At 38.8% G+C, this 19,144-nt stretch overlaps 1 protein-coding gene across 3 annotated transcripts in view; it reads left to right on the top strand.

Moving 5' to 3' along the window:
* The window catches only part of cadm2b (cell adhesion molecule 2b), a 158,678-nt gene that overhangs the window by 828 nt on the left and 138,706 nt on the right, over positions 1 to 19,144 (top strand). The window lies entirely within an intron of this gene.

Raw genomic sequence — 19,144 nt, forward strand, 5'->3', positions numbered from 1 at the left:
CATTTCTACTGTCGGCCCTCTTTGGGCCGCTTAAGCCATTTCACGCATGACTTAAAATCTGTGACTTTGCAGATGTGACATAAAGTCTTCGATGTAGCCATGACTGCATTTGAGTTGTGCTTTTGTCTCCAGCGCGGCCAGTTTGCGCACTGTGTTTAAGTGTAGGCAGGATGTGTGTGTGGCTGTGTGTGCGCGAACACATTCTCCAGGACTGTCGGTATTAGTTACTGACCGCGCAAGGCATAGTCGCTCATTCAAAGTTGGGCTGCTGGGATCAGGCGCAGGTATGGTTGCGTGTGTGATGCCTTTCTGCAGCCAGGCATCAGTGTCTCCTCATGACAACTCCCTTAACTCCCCACAGACTGTCCTGCTCTTGGACATGCTTGCGCAGCCACCGCCCTGTAGGCGACCAGTGCGCAGATACATAACGCCTACAGCAGAGGGGGGAACCATCTAAGGGTTTCATGTCAGGAACTCCCAAATCAAAGCAAGAAAAAGGAAGTAGAGAAAATCCTGCTGACCCAAATTCACCTAGATTTTGTCCCACATGACATCAGGAAGGATGTTTTGGTGTTACTGATTCAGTAACCTGTAGAGAGGAGGAAATAGTAGTGAGAGTAACCTATGATCGCAGTGGTCATCCTGTGAAGCTGATAATTCTAATGAGTTAGTAAGAAACCCAGTTAGACTCCCTGTATGGCTGCTTATGTCATTTCCACATTGCATCATCACATCAAAAATCAACACTCAAATGAGTCCTGTTTCAGGCTCAGATTTTGTCAGGATCATTAACTCTTGCCACTTGTCAAATATTTTTAGTCCAAGTCAGACCGTTGCGTGTTCAGCCGGGGCTCAGTTTAACTCAAATGCTAGGCAGCGTAATAGTGTTGAATCTTTATGAGACCGACTTTCTGACTAAATTTCTTCTTGAAATTGCAAAAATATTTTTTGCCTAGATGTATGTTGCTTTTGACATGTCTTGCTGTCTTCCACTTTGGCAAGTTTCAACCCCACATGTGTTTCATCTCAATGAGAGCTGTCCAACTTGAGTTGCCATCAAGTGGTGTATATCCAGCTGTGACCTGAAGACACATCTAGCCACATACACCTGGCGCCATTCTCCCATGTGGAGTGGATCGTGGTTAGGGTTAAATGATCACACAGGATTTTGCATGTTTTATAGTCCAACTACAAACTATGTCGATGTTACAAAATGCTAATCTTATGGTATTCTTTGGTAAGCACACCAAAATCTTTTTGGATGATTTCCTATCACCCAGGTAGCCGTTAGTGTCAGTCCATGTCAATATTGTATAAAAAATGGACCTGCAGATACATGGTATTTGCTCTTGAAACCATTTGATGGTGCTTTCAAGGATACTCTTATTATCTTCAATATGAGAAATGGCCTCCAATAAGAATTGCATTCATGGGCTGTGTTGTAAGGAAAGACATACACAATACAAAGTAAATATCAATAATGCTTAAAGAATATGAATGTGAAATTGGTAGTGTCTTACATTGCAATGTTGTTTGGCAGCAGACCTTCAGCCCAACCAAAGGAAAGAGTTTTTCCAAAAGGTCCTTCCTTGTATAGTGTACCACCCAAAAAGAACAAATAAATAGAAGACTTAGTAGTCAGTGTCCCAGATAATCTTTCTTAAGCATGTTTAAGGTTCTGCTTGATGATTTTTAAGCTGTGCTGAAATGAGTGGAAACAGTTCAAACTGATGGTATCTTTAAAACTGGTTGGAAGTAATATACTGCATGTAAGCTGTAGTTAATGGACTATATGGAAAATCACTGCCATGGTTTTTTAAGGTTGGTGTGGTCCTACCTGGATGCTCCATCTCAGTGCTATTTAGAACGAACTTTAAGTATCCAGAATTATGAATGCAATATCACAGAATGTTTACATTTAAATGTCAGATGCAAATCTTGGCTTGTAGTAGAAATACCAAATGCCCAATTTGGAGGATCCCATTATTCCAGGCTTAAGGTGGTTTGCTCTTCCAATGGACAACGTTGTTTATGGCTGTGCTCAACTAATCATGTCACCCTCTTATGCCTTTAAGCAATTATAAACTGACAGATTATATTGCTGTTTCAAAAATGACGCCCCTTCGTTCCTGCTCTAGAGGCTATCCATGAATACTGTGGTGCATAACATGGATAGCAACAGCTCAAAAGATGCAAAGACTAGCACGGGATCTTGTTGGTATAAAACTGTTATCATTAGCTACAACAACAGGGACAACAGTGTTGAGAATAAAAACGGACAGCAGAGAGCTAGCCCATTTTGCAACAGATTTGGGTTCATGACATCCTGCCAGAGAGAACAGGGCACTGAGTTTTATCATCTTGTCCAAAAACTCTGCTGAGATAGTGCCCACTTCAAGGGCTACTTTAAATATTTATGCTATGTGGCTTAAGTTTAGACACATGAACCAGGAGCGCCCAGGGCAGTGCCCCAAAAGTGTGTGTAGAAAGCACCCGAAGTACACACCTCCAACAAGGCTGCACAATCCTCCAACTTTATTTGTTATTTAAGTGCTCAAAAATGTTGTTTAATCTACATTGGGATTGGGATCTGCTGTAAAATACAGAGAGATGGGGAATTATTCAAGGCATGCCAGGTTTTTTCATTCAGAGAGTAGTAGTTTGGGAGTTGTGGCCAATATTTAATGAATTCTCTATCTTGAAGTGTTAATAAGTCCATTTAATAAATGGATGATGTGCATCTATGTTTGGTTGAGGCCATGGTATAACCTTTCACCAAATTTCATCACAATCTGTAAGCAGTTTTTGAGCTATCTTGTTCTCTAACAGACAAACAAACTAACAAATGAGACTGAAAATATAACCTCCTCTGCGAAGGTAATAAGGTTCATGCGTCTCCTGTGCGATCACAGCCTAATCGACAGTTAAATTGCAGTGCGCCGCATCACACACTGCAGTGATACTGTAGACAAGACTTCAGCCTCAGCAGCACTGTTCATGCTCCATAATGCTGAGAGTCATTTCTTGCAGGCTCATCCTTCTTAGAACAACTACACTATTAGTATTTTTGCTTAAATGCATTGCTGGACTCTTATCTATAGCTGCAGCCTATGGAGTGCTACACAGCCTAAATGTTTAATATGCTGTAGTGACAGAATAGATTAATTCTTATGTAGAGTTAAATCTATTGTCTCCTCTCCATTGTGTGTCCTGCCTTATGCTCCAGCTCTGAGTGTGAGGCCCTGTTATCCCTGTTTGTGCACCAGTGGGAACCTATGCCACTCTGTGAGATGTTAGCGTATCACTGCACCAGAGTCATCACAACATATTTCACCAAAGACAGCCAACGCTGACACCTGACAGACTTGTCAGAGCCAGTTAACAGGTTAGGTGTCAGGCAGGCAGGCTAGTAATGCTAATTAGCCATGTGGTGCGGCTAAACTTAGTCTTTTTGCAGCCCCGTGGGCTGGTTGTGTCAGAAAGTTTTATGATCTGTGCGTTTCTTTGTTGGTCACAGTTTCTCTGGTGAGGCCTGACATTCGTTCTACTCATGTGTTTCATCACTTTCCTTCTTACAGAGCCCAGAAAGCTCCCATACTGCCAAGGGAACTTTTCTTTTGTTTGAGCATGGAGCCTTTCATCATTTCTTATCTCATCAGACATTTTGGCAAGTACAACCTGCAGGTGACATTCGAGCGTTGGTGTGTGTTTGACCATAACGTGTGGGGGCAGTAATGAGGGCAAAGCGGAGAATAAATGAAAGTGGCTCTCTTTTTTTCAAACTTTTTTTTTTTTTTTTTTTTACAGCATTAAATCTGATATCAAAACCTCAGATATCAAAACTACAGACAAAGAGAGACAAGGAGGTTGAGGATCAATAATTCTCTCATAATGTAAATGAAAAATTTCTTCCCTGATTAAGGAGGGAATTGAGGCAAGTCATTAAAAATGCAAAAGTGCAAGAGAGACCCATTCATTTTTGAGGGTTAAGACCTCGACTGTGATTATCTAAGAATAAAGCAAGGAATCCCTGTCTGGCTGTCAATATGTCCATCACATATCTCAAGAACCGTTCATCCAATTTACTTAAGACTTGGCGGGGTGCAGCCCAGTCACCAAAAGAATATACTGGCATGGGTTGTTTCTGGAAACCAGGGATACATTCCATCTGTATCTTTCATATGTATCATATCAACATTTCTGAAGTGAGAGAGCTCTGATCATATGGAGCTGACCTTGTCATTGGGAGGTGGAGGGGTGTATTGCTGGGGACCCAAGGACGTGGAGTGTTGAATTTGGAAACATGATATGTTAAATAATAATAAACTTTAAATATACGAGTAAACAGCACCTTGTGCAGTGGTGGGGCAGGGTTGTGACTAATTTGCCTGTTTGGAAATTGATGCCTTCTCTAAGTGTATTTCACCAGTGATTGTGACGCTAGTGCCCATGACTTGGGCGTTTTTTTCAGGGGTGGATTTACTATTTTGTGGGCCCCAGACAATGGTGTCTTGCTATATTTTTCATCCTGTCTCTGACTGGGAATGTTGGTATTGGTAGTGGTATAAGAAGCACTCAAAACTTTTGTTTGCATGAGCTGTTCTTAATAAAGGTGCAAGTAGCAATACCACTGGCCAGGCAATTGGCCTGTTTCGAACAGACATGTTTTGAACTAGCACTTCACTAGTTAGATTGAATTTGTAAAAAAAAAAAAAAACCTGTTGTGAACGGTAGAATACGATGTCACGTTATTCATATTAGTTCATGTAAATGTATGAGATAAAAAGTCAAACAAATTTATGGAGTTGTTATTGTTATCTTTTAGCAGGAAGGCTATGTCTGAAACACTAGTGTATAGGGAAATTTTAGTCCAAAGCTCTTTCAAAAATAAGTATGCACAATACCAGTATGCATATTAAATTAATGCATACATTCCACTGCATTATTTAAATGTTGTCATTTGCATTAATCAGGATGGAAATCCCAACAGATGAGCAAAATAAACTGAATGTATGTTAATTTAAACACTTTCTGTGGTCTGTATGCATATGGTAAGGAGTATTATGTCACAAAATCCAATCAGCTTTCATCCGCCTAGCAATAGTGTAAAATATGTATACAAGCTAAATCTTTTGTTTTCAGAAATTTAGAGGATCAGGATTAAAATCGGGCATCAGATTGTCTCCTTTAGCTGTCTTGTGTAGTCCACTTTTGTCTGAAGCTGAAACCACATAGCCTATTATAGAATGCAGTGAGGAGTGGCTATTTCTACCATTAAAATGCTTGATTCCCAGCAGTAGCTTACACAACACTCGGACAGTGGACATAAATGTGAATAAGAGTCCTACCTGCACAGTCGATTTGTCATTTTGAGTGTATTATAGGATGGAAGTTGGCACTTCACTTCTCAGTTCTTTCATGTGAAAATGGAGTTCTGTTTCATCTTGGATCTGGGTGTATTGAACATCTCTTGAAATGAATACATATTGGACCCAAGCAGAAGTGAACCCCAAAATGTCACATATTGTGAGACACAGGGAGCCTGTGAAATGTATGCATGGGCGCATCTCCTGTGGGTTGGAATAATCAGGCAGCAGGAATAAACTGGCGGAGCTGAAGGCAAGGTATGGCAGAGGAAGGTGGTTTACAGTCAAGGATACCCGTTCCTCACTGCTGAGAGTTAGCTTATCCCTGCAGAACGTCTCCCAGCTGCCAGGCCCTGGCTCTGGTGCTGTGCTGTATACCACCGCAAATGAATAATCCAGTAAAGGGGACAAATGTGCTCCAAAAGAGCTGCTGCTGCCCTGCTTGCTTTCTGTTGACAGATATACATCTGTAGGGATAAGCCTCAAGCCAGAGGCAAATGTGCACAGACAAGTGGGGAACAGGCTTAAAGATTAGCTGCTCGCTGCCCCAACTATGCCGCGTGTTGTCAGTCTCCCTTCGCCATGCTCTTTGTCATAGCACTTTTACACGCCATGCCCCCCTCTGAGTGGGTATGAGCTTAGCAATGAAGCTGATAGACTGTAAGGGCAATTACACTATTAAAGATTATTTTGACCCGTATTTGAGCAAAAGAGGTTAAGAGATTTTTCTACTTGCCAAGAAGCCTGTCTCAAGATACTCATGATAAGTTTAATGCCACAATTGGTCACGCTGAAAAGTGGTTAGAGCAGTGCTTACATCCATCTCAGGCTCCTGAAGAGGCACCTGTGTTCACACATCTTAAAGGGGAAATTCACCGTATAACAGATGTATGCCTATGGTTTCGGACAGCTGAGTCACTATTTGTATACATGAATGACTTGCTGCCAAGTCACACATTGATCCAAAGCAGCTGTGAATGGAGGCTGATTATCAGACTAAAATAGTTGGAAATTTGCAATAATGCTATATGTGGGTCTGCTCATAACAGAATATCAGAATTCCACACTGTCACATCTTGTGTGGCATCTTTGCTAAACTGTGGCTCAAACATATGGGTGAAAAAAGGAAAAGAAACCTAATGAAACAACTTAATAAATCAAGTTTGTTTGTTTGCTGTTTTTTCTCTAAAAGAATAACACAACAGTCTTTTATAATACTGAATAAACATTCTTACATGAAAATAAATGAATAAAAAAGAATGATTAACTGTCTGTTAGTCTTGCAAACATTTTAGTGAATTATTGCAGCCATAAGTCAAAATGCCTAAAACACAACAAACTGTAGTCAATGAACAATTAATAGAAATAGAAAATAAAGACTTTTGCAGAAAGCAGAGCAAACTGGAGTGAGCCAAAGCTGAAATATTACTGTACTGAGCCTCACAGGCTTTATTTTGTCTTTTTATACAGTATTAAAGCAACAGTACTAAAATGACTGAATGTCCAGGACGTACTGTGTTCACTAAAAGCTAATGTGTTAAAGGTCCAGCATGTAGGATCTAGTGGTATCTAGCAATGATGTTGCAGATTGCAACCAACTAAAACTTCTCCTATGTGCCAGTCATGGAGCTGAACTAAGATGATCAATGCAACAACACATGTGGCCCTATCTAGAGCCAGTGTTTGGTTTGTCCATGTTAGGCTACTGTAGAAACAACATGGTGGATTCTGTTGAGGAGACCTGCTCGGTATGTAGATACAGATGACAAATACTAAGGTAACAAAAACACAACACTCTTATTTTCAGGTGATTATAAACTTTTGATAACATAGTTATGAATATTATATACTATTTCTGCCAATAGATGTTCCTAAATCCTACACACTGAACCTTAATGTCTTAATACTGCAAGATTTTCCCTATTCTTATGGTGCAAATGTAATGCAATCTACCACTAAAGGGTTAAAGGTCCTCAATATTAAACAATAGTCTATAGAGATGAGGTAGAATTGTTCCTACTTATACTGTAAACACGCACAGACACATATGAAAAAAATAAAAATTGACTCAAATCTTATTTGAAAAGACTCTGCAGAGAATGGAATAAAGAACATTTCTCATTGAAGTTTTGATGAATGAGATTCGGCTGTGCTGTTGGAAAGGTGGTAGGCGTCTGTTCTGTGAGAGGTTTATGCATTCCCTACATTTCAGTATTGTGCCCGAAATGAAGCCTATACTTCATTTTATGCCCGTTTGCAGTGTTGACCTTTACCAATCTCTCTTGGCCCTCATCTCTGTTGAAGTGGGCTTTGTGCCCGACTATGGATGAGCCTCTGAATCTCATTTAGCCTGTGTGATGATCTCCCTTTTCTCCTCTTGCTGCAGTCTCTATGAACAAAGTTAATATTTTTTGTTCAAAAATGACAGCCATACACCATTCCCTGACCCAGCGGCCATGTAATCTGTTTTAGTCATTTTTTCAGAGTGGATGTCACCTAGAAGTTATGTCACCTTTTGTTTTCCGTAGTATGTTCATGAGCTTTTCTGATTATTATCACAGAAGCGGAAGACATATTCGCAAGAGTAGTCCTCATTCTGCTAAGAAAAAAACAACAACATAAATTTGCTAATGCGAGTGAGGGTGCTGTTGAATGTAGAATGTTAACCATGAAATATTGGGGGCATCATTATGTGGTTGCCATAATATCATTTTCTGCTTCTGTTATGCATTTTATCATTTTCTGCTTCTGTTATGCATGTTTGGTAGGCTTCCAAAAAGAGTGATTGACTATCTGAGGTATCACGCTGCCACCAAACACCTGGCAGCCTGACCAGAAGTGACTGTTTTGAGTTATATCAGGGTCTTTTGCCAGTGCACAAACAAAGCTGAATTGAGGACAGTAAACTGGAGAGCCTTTGTTTAATGTTGTCTGCACTTTATTCAGATATGGCAATTTAAATTTGCATTTGGTTCACAAAACCTTTCCTTTCTGTGGTTTTGTTGGTATAAAGCTTCAGTATTAAGGAACACAAGTCCTCAGTGAGAAGGCAGCTGTGGTCAAGCTTTTGAAAATGCTAGTTGTATGATAATAAGTATTCAGAGTTGGTGCATATTGACGTACTAAACGTTGGTGTTTTAAAATGTAAATGATTGCTGTAATGTGTTTACACACGCGCTGGCCACTGGATTTAAATGTTTCTATTTTAACACAGAAATTCCATCAGTTTCACACAGTCAATAGGATTTTGCATCACTGGGTTGCTGTGCTCATAAAGCCCCTTCAGTTGAGCAGTCAGGCTGGACGTCAGATAAAGGGGACTCTGTTGCACTATCTTTGGAAATTTGATAGCTTGCTGGAATAAGTCATGCATTTTCATAGACTTGTAAGCAGCAAATCATGGCAAATGTAGTTATTTATTTCAGGGTGATGTTTTGCATTTTATGGCTATATGATTTGATATGGTGTTTGCACAATACAAAATTAAAGACCCTGAAAATAAATAAAAACGATGGGAAGGGAAAACCTGCTAAGAACAGATTGTTGACTTGTGTGTCGAGAAAAGAGGCTTGTAACCATTTGTTGGGGAAAAAAATGAAAACCATTCATATTCGCAGCTTGCTGAATCCCTCTCAGGGTCATGAAAGGCTGCAGACTATACTGGCATACATTTTGCAGAACGCAGGCAGGTGCACCTGTCCATCACAGGGGCCATCCTACACTGATAGCCAATAACATTCATGTTGCATGGCAATTTAGTGTCTCCAGTCCACTTTGGACTTTTACTTCTTTAAATTTGTGAGGAAACCCGCGGAACTTGGGGAAAACATGTCAACTTAAAGAGCACATACTGTAAAACCAAACAAAGAAGAGGCTAATTAAAAGTGTCTTCAAGTCTGGCAGTATTTCAGAGTATTTCGTGACATTTTCCCATGTGCGTTTGGTTTTTCTCTACTCCCCAGTGTTTTATCACTGCAAAATAAGTAAAGCAACTGTTTATGTGCCCGAGAGCATCCTGAAAAAGTTGCACCAGTCCAACCTGTTTATTTTCTTACAGCAATTAAATTTGACAATTTTATTGAACAAACTTGCTTGTAGTTATCACTAGACTAATTACCACCGCATACGCTGTCTGAAGGTAGTTGAACATGCAACTGAGTCTCTGCATCTTCACAGTCGCCTAGAACCAGTCCTTGACAGTTTTTAAGAAAGTGCTGCATCCGTAATATTTAGCCTAGAAATACTACTGGTGTTCGAGCAAAAACAGAAAAAAATCCCACTTACTGTAGGTGCATCCCACACATGAAACATAGTTATTTTCCAGTTGTGCCAAGTTCAGTTCTTTCTCAGTAACCACATATATTATAGTGTATGGATGGACTAAAACCTGTGATTCATACACACATCGGTATCATGCTGGGTACCCTATATAATGACTTTAAAATGTGTAGTGCTTTAGAAGATGAAGGTTGCAGATAAGTGCGCCTAGTACGTAATGTCCACTATAATTAAAGTATATACTGAACATACTGTGCACATCTGTTATGCAATGAATTGCATATTCACGCTGATGGTGTCCATATTTTAACAAGATCTGCTAATGCTTATAGAATGTTAATGTTAAAATGTCATCACAAGGCTAATGTGTTGATTTGATTTAAACAGGCAATTGATACGCAAAAGGTTCTTAATGTAAAAATGTGCAGTAATTTTACTGGAAAGTGTATTTTCAGACGCAATGCAAAAGCAGAAATATTAAAAAATTCAGCTTCTGCTTCAGTGCAACAAGTGGAAAATTATTTTGTTCTCCATCGCCATCCCCAAAAAGCTAACTTTGGAATAAAGACACAAAAAGCACAAACTTAAGCTCATGCATGTTTATACCCTTTTATTGACTTCCTCTTTAAAGGCTTCCCACGGGTCTCTAAAGCTGAAGTGTAGATACTGAATGCAGGCATATTTGCAAGTGAAGGTGGGGGATAAAAGCATTGAAACTCATGTCCTCATAAAGAGGGATCAGCAGTCTGAACGGGAGCTGCATACCGATGCAAGAGATGCCAGTGCTCAGAGCCAGAGAGCATGCTTTGCTGGGAAAAAAAAAGCCTTAAAGCCACTAAGCTGAGAGCAAGAAGGGGAAAGGAAGAGAAGGTGTGAAGCAGGAAGGAACATAAACTGTGAAAAGCAGAGAGAAATAGGTGTAATGCAAGATACATCATACATTCATCACTTCCTTCACCTGCCATAACTGGGAATCGTAAAACAAGTTAATGCAGTTTTGAAATAAATGTTAAACCATTACGTGTATGATAACATAGCACACTATCTTTCCACAGATTTATTTCTGATTCGGTTGGTTTGGTGTGACTTCTGAAATGAAGACGAAAAATTGATTTTTCCTTACAGATTTATGTGAGGAAAGAAAGCTTCAGATTTGTAAGGAAATTAAAGATAAATCCAAGTTTCAGTGAGTTCCCTGTGTTCAGTGGAGCAGTACAATTAGTAAAGACAAATGACCTCCCCTTCATAGAGACTACAGTGCATTGGGAGTTGCTTTATGGAAAGTGTTTCACCACCTGCTGACTTCTGCATGAGCGTGACATTCTGAGGGTGTGTTCATAGAGAGTTTGGATGTTTGGAGTAGTTTTTTCTAACCCTGAAGCGTTATTATTTCAGTTTGGTTTATTTTGGCAGCCATGAACTGTGCCTCTCAACTGCAGGTGTGCAAGTTAAACAGCTCTGAGAATGAATGTGCAGCTATCATACAGCATGATGTCTTGCACATTTTTGTTCCATTTTTGTAACAGGAGAGAACAGCTTTTTTAAATATGACTTTTCATCATGTGCAAGGACTAACTTTTTACACAGTTTGTATAACCCACAAGTATAAATCCATTAGCTTCATATGATGGGACTTCTCTTGAAGACTACTATTAATAAAAAAATTTAAAAAAAATGTCTTATTATAGTAAATATAAGCACTACAAACATGGAAAATGTGTTCGTAGAGACGTTGAACTCCTCATTGAGTCTAAAAGGCTCAACAGAGCTGAAGGCGAGATTCTGCTTGAGTCTGTTTACAATATCACCATCTAAAGCTTTTTTTTTAATCCCCCCAAATTTACTGCAGCAGAACTGTGATTTGCCTGACTTTAATTGTGTCCACAGCGGCGATGTGAGTTGCAGCCTCATGTTCAACAGTCTTGGTCTTTCGGGAACATTTGGTCTGACTATCACAAATGACTACCACCCTGTGTAACAGATGATATAGCCTAATGTTACACTGAATTAACTATGTGCTCTGAAATAGAGAATAAAGGGTGCAGATGACTTTAACTGCAGTGGCGATTATAAATTTAAAGTGCACATGCTGTGCAGGTTCAGTTAATTCAATTAATTGCATATTCTCTGACAGTTTGCATATGCTAACTATACCTACTGATGTTTAAACAAATGTTGGGCTTTGAGTACATGCATTAATTACATTTTATCATTAGGGGGTTTTGCTGTATAATTGTTGAACAGGCAGTCATCATCAATGTGTCATAAGGTCTTTGATTTAGATATTCAGACTACGAGGTCAGAGACCCCATTTTAAATTAAACAACTCCAGGTGTACTGAGTTTTAGCAGGGTCATTATCCTTCTAAAACGTGGCAAATTACTTTTTTGGCAGTTATACCTTCAAAGTGAGTGTGAGCAGAGTTTAAAGTCAAAATGGCCAAAGAGGTTCCAAACCAAAGTGGATATGGGGAATAAAGGAAGAAACAGGATGGTGAAAGTCAGACCTGCGAACACAAGTGCTGCGACACTGACAGTGTTGCATTGGAGAAGCTTACTACTTGTTTCTAGAGAGTCAGTCTTTGTCCACATAATAGTGCCGTGTCACAAACTAAATGCACACACCCAAATCTGTCGATTTTTCTTTAAAGGGGGCATTTTTGAAAATAATTTTTAAAAAGGTTTCATTAAGTCTGATTTCAAAGTTGTCACTCCCTGTCACATTCTGTCATGGTGTTTGTTGCCTGGTTGTCTCGTCTTACCCTATTCCCCCGAATTTGTAAGTCTTGACTTAAGCAGCTGACAGAGATGGCAGTTACATGTCATTGCAAGCATGGTGCCAAGATTTCCATTTGGGATGGACCTTCCTGTGGCGCTTTTCAATCAGTGGTCTCGCTAAAACCAAAATGACTGATACTGTACAGTGGAGGGCATGTAGTGGGTCTGGTTGATTATGACACTTTAAAAAAAATGTTTTTCTGAAACATTTCTAATGCAGTGATAGCTTATTATTTACCTGACATAGTTTGTTTTTATTACAAGAAATTGCTAGCCTGGAAATCCAGACCCAAATCTAGAAAGATTTAGGGTCTGGCCATGAGTAATGAAAATGGCCCGACTCGAGGGGTGGCACCAAGCATGCATTTGTAAATATCACTGCACGCAATTGGATAACACTACGACCAATCAGAACAATACATGGGGTGACGTATACACTTAGCTACCAGCAGAGCTAACTGGTAGATTAGACTCTTGCTGTATCTGGTCGGCAAAACAGCAAAAACATCCTTCTTGCAAAGGAAAGACTCGAGCGCCGGCTTCTGTTCCTCTTTTAGAGAAAAAGCCAAGTCTAACTCGTTCATTGTAGCGGCCAAAACAACTGGTGTTCAACCGTAGCCATCTTGCAATGTTTACTGACTGATTCCGGACTTCGTCATCGCAGCGCTGTCGTCATCTGTTTAGCTCGCCTCTGGCCCGCCTATATCAGATACACCGATGTGATTGGTGCAGCTCGGTTTCATGGGCATAGGTAATGAGCATCATCACTGATTGCCAGAGTGACTCGCTGAGCAAATTCAAACTGTGCTCTCGCGAGAACTCTGGATTTCCAGGGTAAGAAATTGCTGGAATCATGTGAAAATGAAACCTAATATCCTATCTATCATGTTAACTTACTTTGCTGTGGATTGTGTAATGTCAGACCAACACATCCATTCATTTACACCACTAACATTTTAATTCTATTAAAGGAAATAACATCTTGTTTAGATCTGGCTGCATTATTATTTGTCAAAGCTAACAGCAGTGAGAGAAAGACATCGACTGCTGGGGGAGCTAGACTGACTTTCAATAGGTGAGCAAGTGCTGCACTGATAGGTGATACCCTATTAAGTGTTGTCTTATACTTTTTTTTTCTTTTTTTTTTTTTTTTGAGAAAGGTTTACTTTTCTTTATTCTATATTGTGTATTTAAATGTTAATGATAAAAGTTGAGAAATGTTTTGTTCTCTCAGTCACTTTGGGTGGGCCAGTTGGACAGACAGATGGGCTCAGGCCTGTTAGGCCCACCAACAACAGCACGTCTGTGTCATTTCACTCATCCACAGGCTCTTGTGTTCACCGACGAAGGGAGTAAAGCCCAAAATGTACTACATAATCTTTTGTATTCTGTTGGTGAAACATTCAGTTTGATCGGTTATCACCCGCCCCTGTCATCAACTGGGGTTACTGCCTCCTGCTGGCCATGGCACTTAAATATAAAATAATCTTACTGATGACTTTGAATTGAAAGAAATTGTAATTTGGGCAAATTAGGGCGACATGTTGAGGATTATGTTTGTTATCTGCAGATTATTTTCTCAATTAATTGATTGATTGTTTAGAAAATGTCTGTCTGACCAATAGCTCAAAACCCCAAGAAATTCAGTTGACGATGATATAAATTTGAAAGTCAACAAATCCTCACATACCCAGAGAATAGTCAGAGTTTTTGCTTAAAAACGACTTATTATTCAATTTTCAATGCTACCGATTAATTTTCTGTTGACTGACTTATTGATTAATGGACTGTTTCAGCTCTAGAAAGTCTGTGGGATCATTTTTTTTGGAATATACCCTACATTTGCAGTAGCTTTGCTCATAACACTGAGAATCAATATTGTACTTTTAATTTATTAACTGTAGATACATTTGATTTATAAAATAAAACAAAAAAGAGATAATTTTAAGAGTGATTCATCTCAAAAGTACTGTTGTCAGGAATAGGAAACAGAGGGAACAGTGAGACAATGAGGAGAGCAGACAGTAGTTTTGCTCTCAGCATGAACTTTGAGCCCAATAAGAGTCCTGCCTTCACCATAGTCAGCTGTATCTAGTATCTGTTAGAAAATGCCACAGGAAAAGATGTGCTATTTTGGATTGTGCTGCTGAAATAGCAGGATATAAAGCCAGGATGGATCCTACAATAAGCTCTTATAATGGCCAGTCTGGATAGACCCTGCCTTTTGTGGGCTCAGAGATGATTACACATTTAGTATCCTCCAGTACTGGTGGAGTGTGAGGACATCCGGTGTGTACCAGGTGACCTCAACTACTGGAGCTGTAGCATCCCCCAGATAATGACCACTCTGAACCCCAGGAGCAGGCCTCATCACCCCATAAATACAGGGACCATATGGACTCACGGTGGAAAGCTGCCGACAGTCACTTTTCAAATGGACGCATACTTGTAGGAGGCTTTTGTGCTGTGAAAAAAAAAAAAAACCTCAGTTGGCATTTTCACAGGTTCATGAAGACTGTGTTTTGTGGAGGCTGTAGTTCAGTTACAATGGCCAAATGGCAGATGTCTCGAAAAGTGTAATGCAACTTTTCAGTGTGATCTGAAGGAAACGATATGTTCCGATATACTGACTAAATCTGTGGTTGAGGAAAAAGTGTTAAAGTGCCTTGTTCAGGGTGAATTGTGTAACAGATAATGTTGAATTTCTTTCATGTGGTGCACCACATGGCCCATAGGTCCGTGAGTCTTGGAAATTATGCTTAGGATGTTGTTGCTTTGAAATAACACATTGATCACAATAAAACCATCCAGGATTTTCACAGCTTGGAGACGATTAAAAATTCAGATCCTCTTCCTTCTAAAGAGAAACACAATGAGTGGAGTTTTTTCTTTCTATATCTATAGATTCAGCCCTGATTGAACAATCACTGTGTGAGGCAGCTTGATATAGAAGTAGGCTCTCTGGACACAATTGCTTTTTGTGGTACACACCAACCAATTCTGTGATGCTGGTCTTGAAGCACCAATATGACTCAACCAGATTACCAGTCTTCAATCTGAAGGTTTGCTTCAAATCAGCAAGGTCCCTGAAGACTCTGAGTTCTTTATGATTCGAGGTAGATTATACATTTTGTTTAGGTAAAATCTTTTGTACATGATTGTCATGGAGGAAATTACTATGATAACCAATATATCACAGTATCATGTCACAATAGTCAAATAAATAAATAAGAAATACAATAATAATGTAGTAATATTCAAAATTCTTTGATAACATTTCATTGTTAAAGCACCATGACACGACTAAACAAAGAAACATTCAATTTTTTTTAGATTTTATACTAACAAAAACAAATGAATTGTAATATTTTGACAGTTATCCAGATAACTGTTAGCCACATTTATTGCTTGGCTGTTTGAATAAATTTGAGATGGATGGAGAGAGGAGACAGTGCATGTTTGCATGAGTTAACGTCTACATTGGCACATACTTGTGTTTGTTGGTGTGTGAGTGTGTGTGTCGTAGTCTGTGCATCTGTGAGCAACCTGGATAACATCAGAGCAATTGTAGACAAGCTTACATTATTGATGTAACCTTGTGCTCAACCGAACATAACGCAAACTGGATGCAACAGTGCCACAACTAAACTCTCTCTGACCTCGTTTACACCTGGTATTAACATCTGCATCTGACTTTGTTATCTGAATGATGTGATCTGATCACAGGTCTTAGCATTTCACCCCTGGGTTAGTGTTTTGCTTATCGTGATTTTGCCTGCACTTTGATTGGAGCTCAATGTGAAAATAAGGTTGGTAGAGCTAGGTGATAGTAAACTAACATGGTGCCTTCCAGTGGCTCCTACACTACATGCACTACCTTCATTTTTGTGTTTCATAAGAGTGTGCCTGATCACAATGTGTTCTGCATGCGCTTACATCTTACATTAGCCTGCATTTTTTGTACAAAGATAAGATATCCCAACATAAGGCGAGACATGGCTGACAAAAACATTGATTTTTCATGCAGAGGTCAATTTTGAGATTTTGGGCTAGTTTACACCTTGAATATGTATTCTTTCAAACTGCTGTAAAGAAAACATGCAAATTATACATTTAGATGTTTATTACATTTTTTTCTACTTGTATTATGTTACTATGTAAATCTTTGAATGCTGTTTTCTCAAAATGAGTTTTTTGTCATACTCCAAGTCGAACATCTCAGCCTCTGTAGCACCTATGTACACCAAACTTTCCAATTATACAACTAGCTATATTCTGAGGATATTTACAGAGGGATTTGTTAATAAATCATCCCTAGCCTGATTTATGTGACATTTTATTCCCAAAAATATGGCAAATCGATTTTTTAAGGCTGTGGACAGTATATTTGGATTTCCTAGGTAATAAAAGCAGATATCTTTAAATCCCTCTGTAATTTTTTTCATCTTATGTGTAAACAAAATGAAAAAAAGAATTTTGCACCTGGCTTTAGCAGATGTTCAGATATATCTTCCTAAAGTATATGCAAATTATTGCATATTTAATGACATAATGCCTAATTTGCATAATTAAACATTAAAATTTACTTGTTAAACTTGTAATACATTGTCTTCATACTATTGTTAGTAATCAACTGAGGAAGTTTCATGATGATATCTATTATTTTAAAATCTTACCCTATTCACCATAAGTAAGCCAGGTGTATGTAGGGTTTCTGTGCTGTGACTGACTTTGTGACTGCAGAAATGGCTTATGTGGTTAGCAGTTTTCCTCATCACCGCCATTACTGCAGATCTACGTCCTTGTGCAAATTCATTAAAAAATCCATCCCCACAGTATTCCCATAACACTGAGTGAACCTTTTCTGAGGGCGGATGGAGTCTCAGAGTCTCAGAAAAATGTTTTGTTGTTGGCAAAGAGTCAGAGGAGTTGTTGGAACTTAGGATGTCCGGCCTCCTGCACAGTGTGTGTGTGTGCATGAGTATGTCAGAGTATAAATGGGAGATGGCGGAATACTATTAGAACTAGAGGGTGGAGAGCGCAGACCTCTGACAAGGCCAAATGCCTTATCCTGCAGTGTTAAAAAAAAGGTATTTGTGTATTTGGAATGTGACTGGATCTATTCCAAAAATTAATGCATTCTTCCTTGACCCATGCTCCATCCTTTCATCAAGTTTCATTAAAATTAGGCCTGCAGCGTTTCCGCAATCAGACAGACAGACAAATAAACCAAACTGCAAACATAGCTTCCATGGCGGAGGTAAATATAGGGCATTCATAAGAGTCATTAGGATAAACAGGGCAGCTTGGTAAACATTTACTATGTTTTCATATTAATTTAGCTATTAAAGGACACAGTTATGCAATTTAATCTTTTAAATATCATGACAAAATAACACATTCATTGTGAGCCATGACACTCCTCATCAATACAATCACCATGACCACAAGACAAAAAAGGCTATAAGTCGGTTTCTTGACAAATCTTTAATGCATCTAAAGAACAAAAAGAAAATGGAAACCAGTATGTTTCATCACTGGGATTTATCACATGAAGAAAGTAATAATGTGCACAGTGCAAGTGCAACTGATGATACTTGTAATTGTGGCTGACTTTAAACCGTTCTCTGCACTCTACTTTTCTCAGTTTCCAAACACAATCAGTGAAATGCAATCAGGATATTTTAAGATATTCTTCTCGAACACTGCACTGGGCTGATCCTGAATTACTTACACTTTTGCCAATGGCAACACAGGAGCAGTAATAAGAAATATGGGTTTTCAAGATATTCTTGGCTCTACAAATGCTTTGTCAAATTTATCCCAGATTGACAGGCTCCAGTGGGATTTTCACATTCAGTAGTAACACTGAAACTATAACCCACTGTCATTTCTTCACTATGAGACCAGAGTTAACACAGAAAATGGTGTAAAGTTGATACACATCTGATGAGTTGCCTACGCCTCACTGAGAATCATAGAAGTTTAACACTCAAACTCTACTTTACAGCCAGCTAATAAAAAGAGTATTCGTGTCTAATGCCAGTCTTCTCTAATCCTCAAGGTATTTATTTTGCATTGTGTTCCATTTTGTTTGGTTGTTTTCTTTGTCAAGTGTGAAGCTCAAGATGCAGCTAATATTACAAAAAAATAAATAAATAATTGAAAGGAAATTTAAGCAAGCGATGTGGAATACTATACATTATTTTTAAAAGTCTTCTATATTTATAGTGATTATGGTCAACTAAGTGAAGTTGTTCCCACTCCCTCCACAATATTTAACATCAGATAGAAAGATGCATATTTTCCTGAAATTTGCCCCTTGGACAAAAACTCATTATACATTTGTAAGAGCAGGGTGTTCAACACTAGAACTTCAGATTCATGTCCAGACTCTTGTCTTAGGTTTAGGCTACAAAAGCATTATTGTCAAGGTTAGGGCAAGGTCGTTATTTCAGTTAAATGTTAACAACAAAAGGTAATAAAATAAAAATAAAAAATAATGTTGAGTCCCATAAGTGGATACTGTATTGCAATTGCCTATTGTGGAAAACTATTGTAATACGTTGTTAGTTAACATTTTACTGATAACTGAAATACATGGTCAGTGAACACTGTGCTGATCCATTCAATATCAACATTTTTGCAACTTGCCAGATATGTTTATTAGCAACATTACCTCATTAGGTCAATTTGCTTGGTATTACGATTTCCGCAAAACAA

This window comes from Epinephelus lanceolatus, chromosome 4 (genome assembly GCF_041903045.1).
Source record: "Epinephelus lanceolatus isolate andai-2023 chromosome 4, ASM4190304v1, whole genome shotgun sequence".
Taxonomy (NCBI): Eukaryota; Metazoa; Chordata; class Actinopteri; order Perciformes; family Serranidae; genus Epinephelus; species Epinephelus lanceolatus.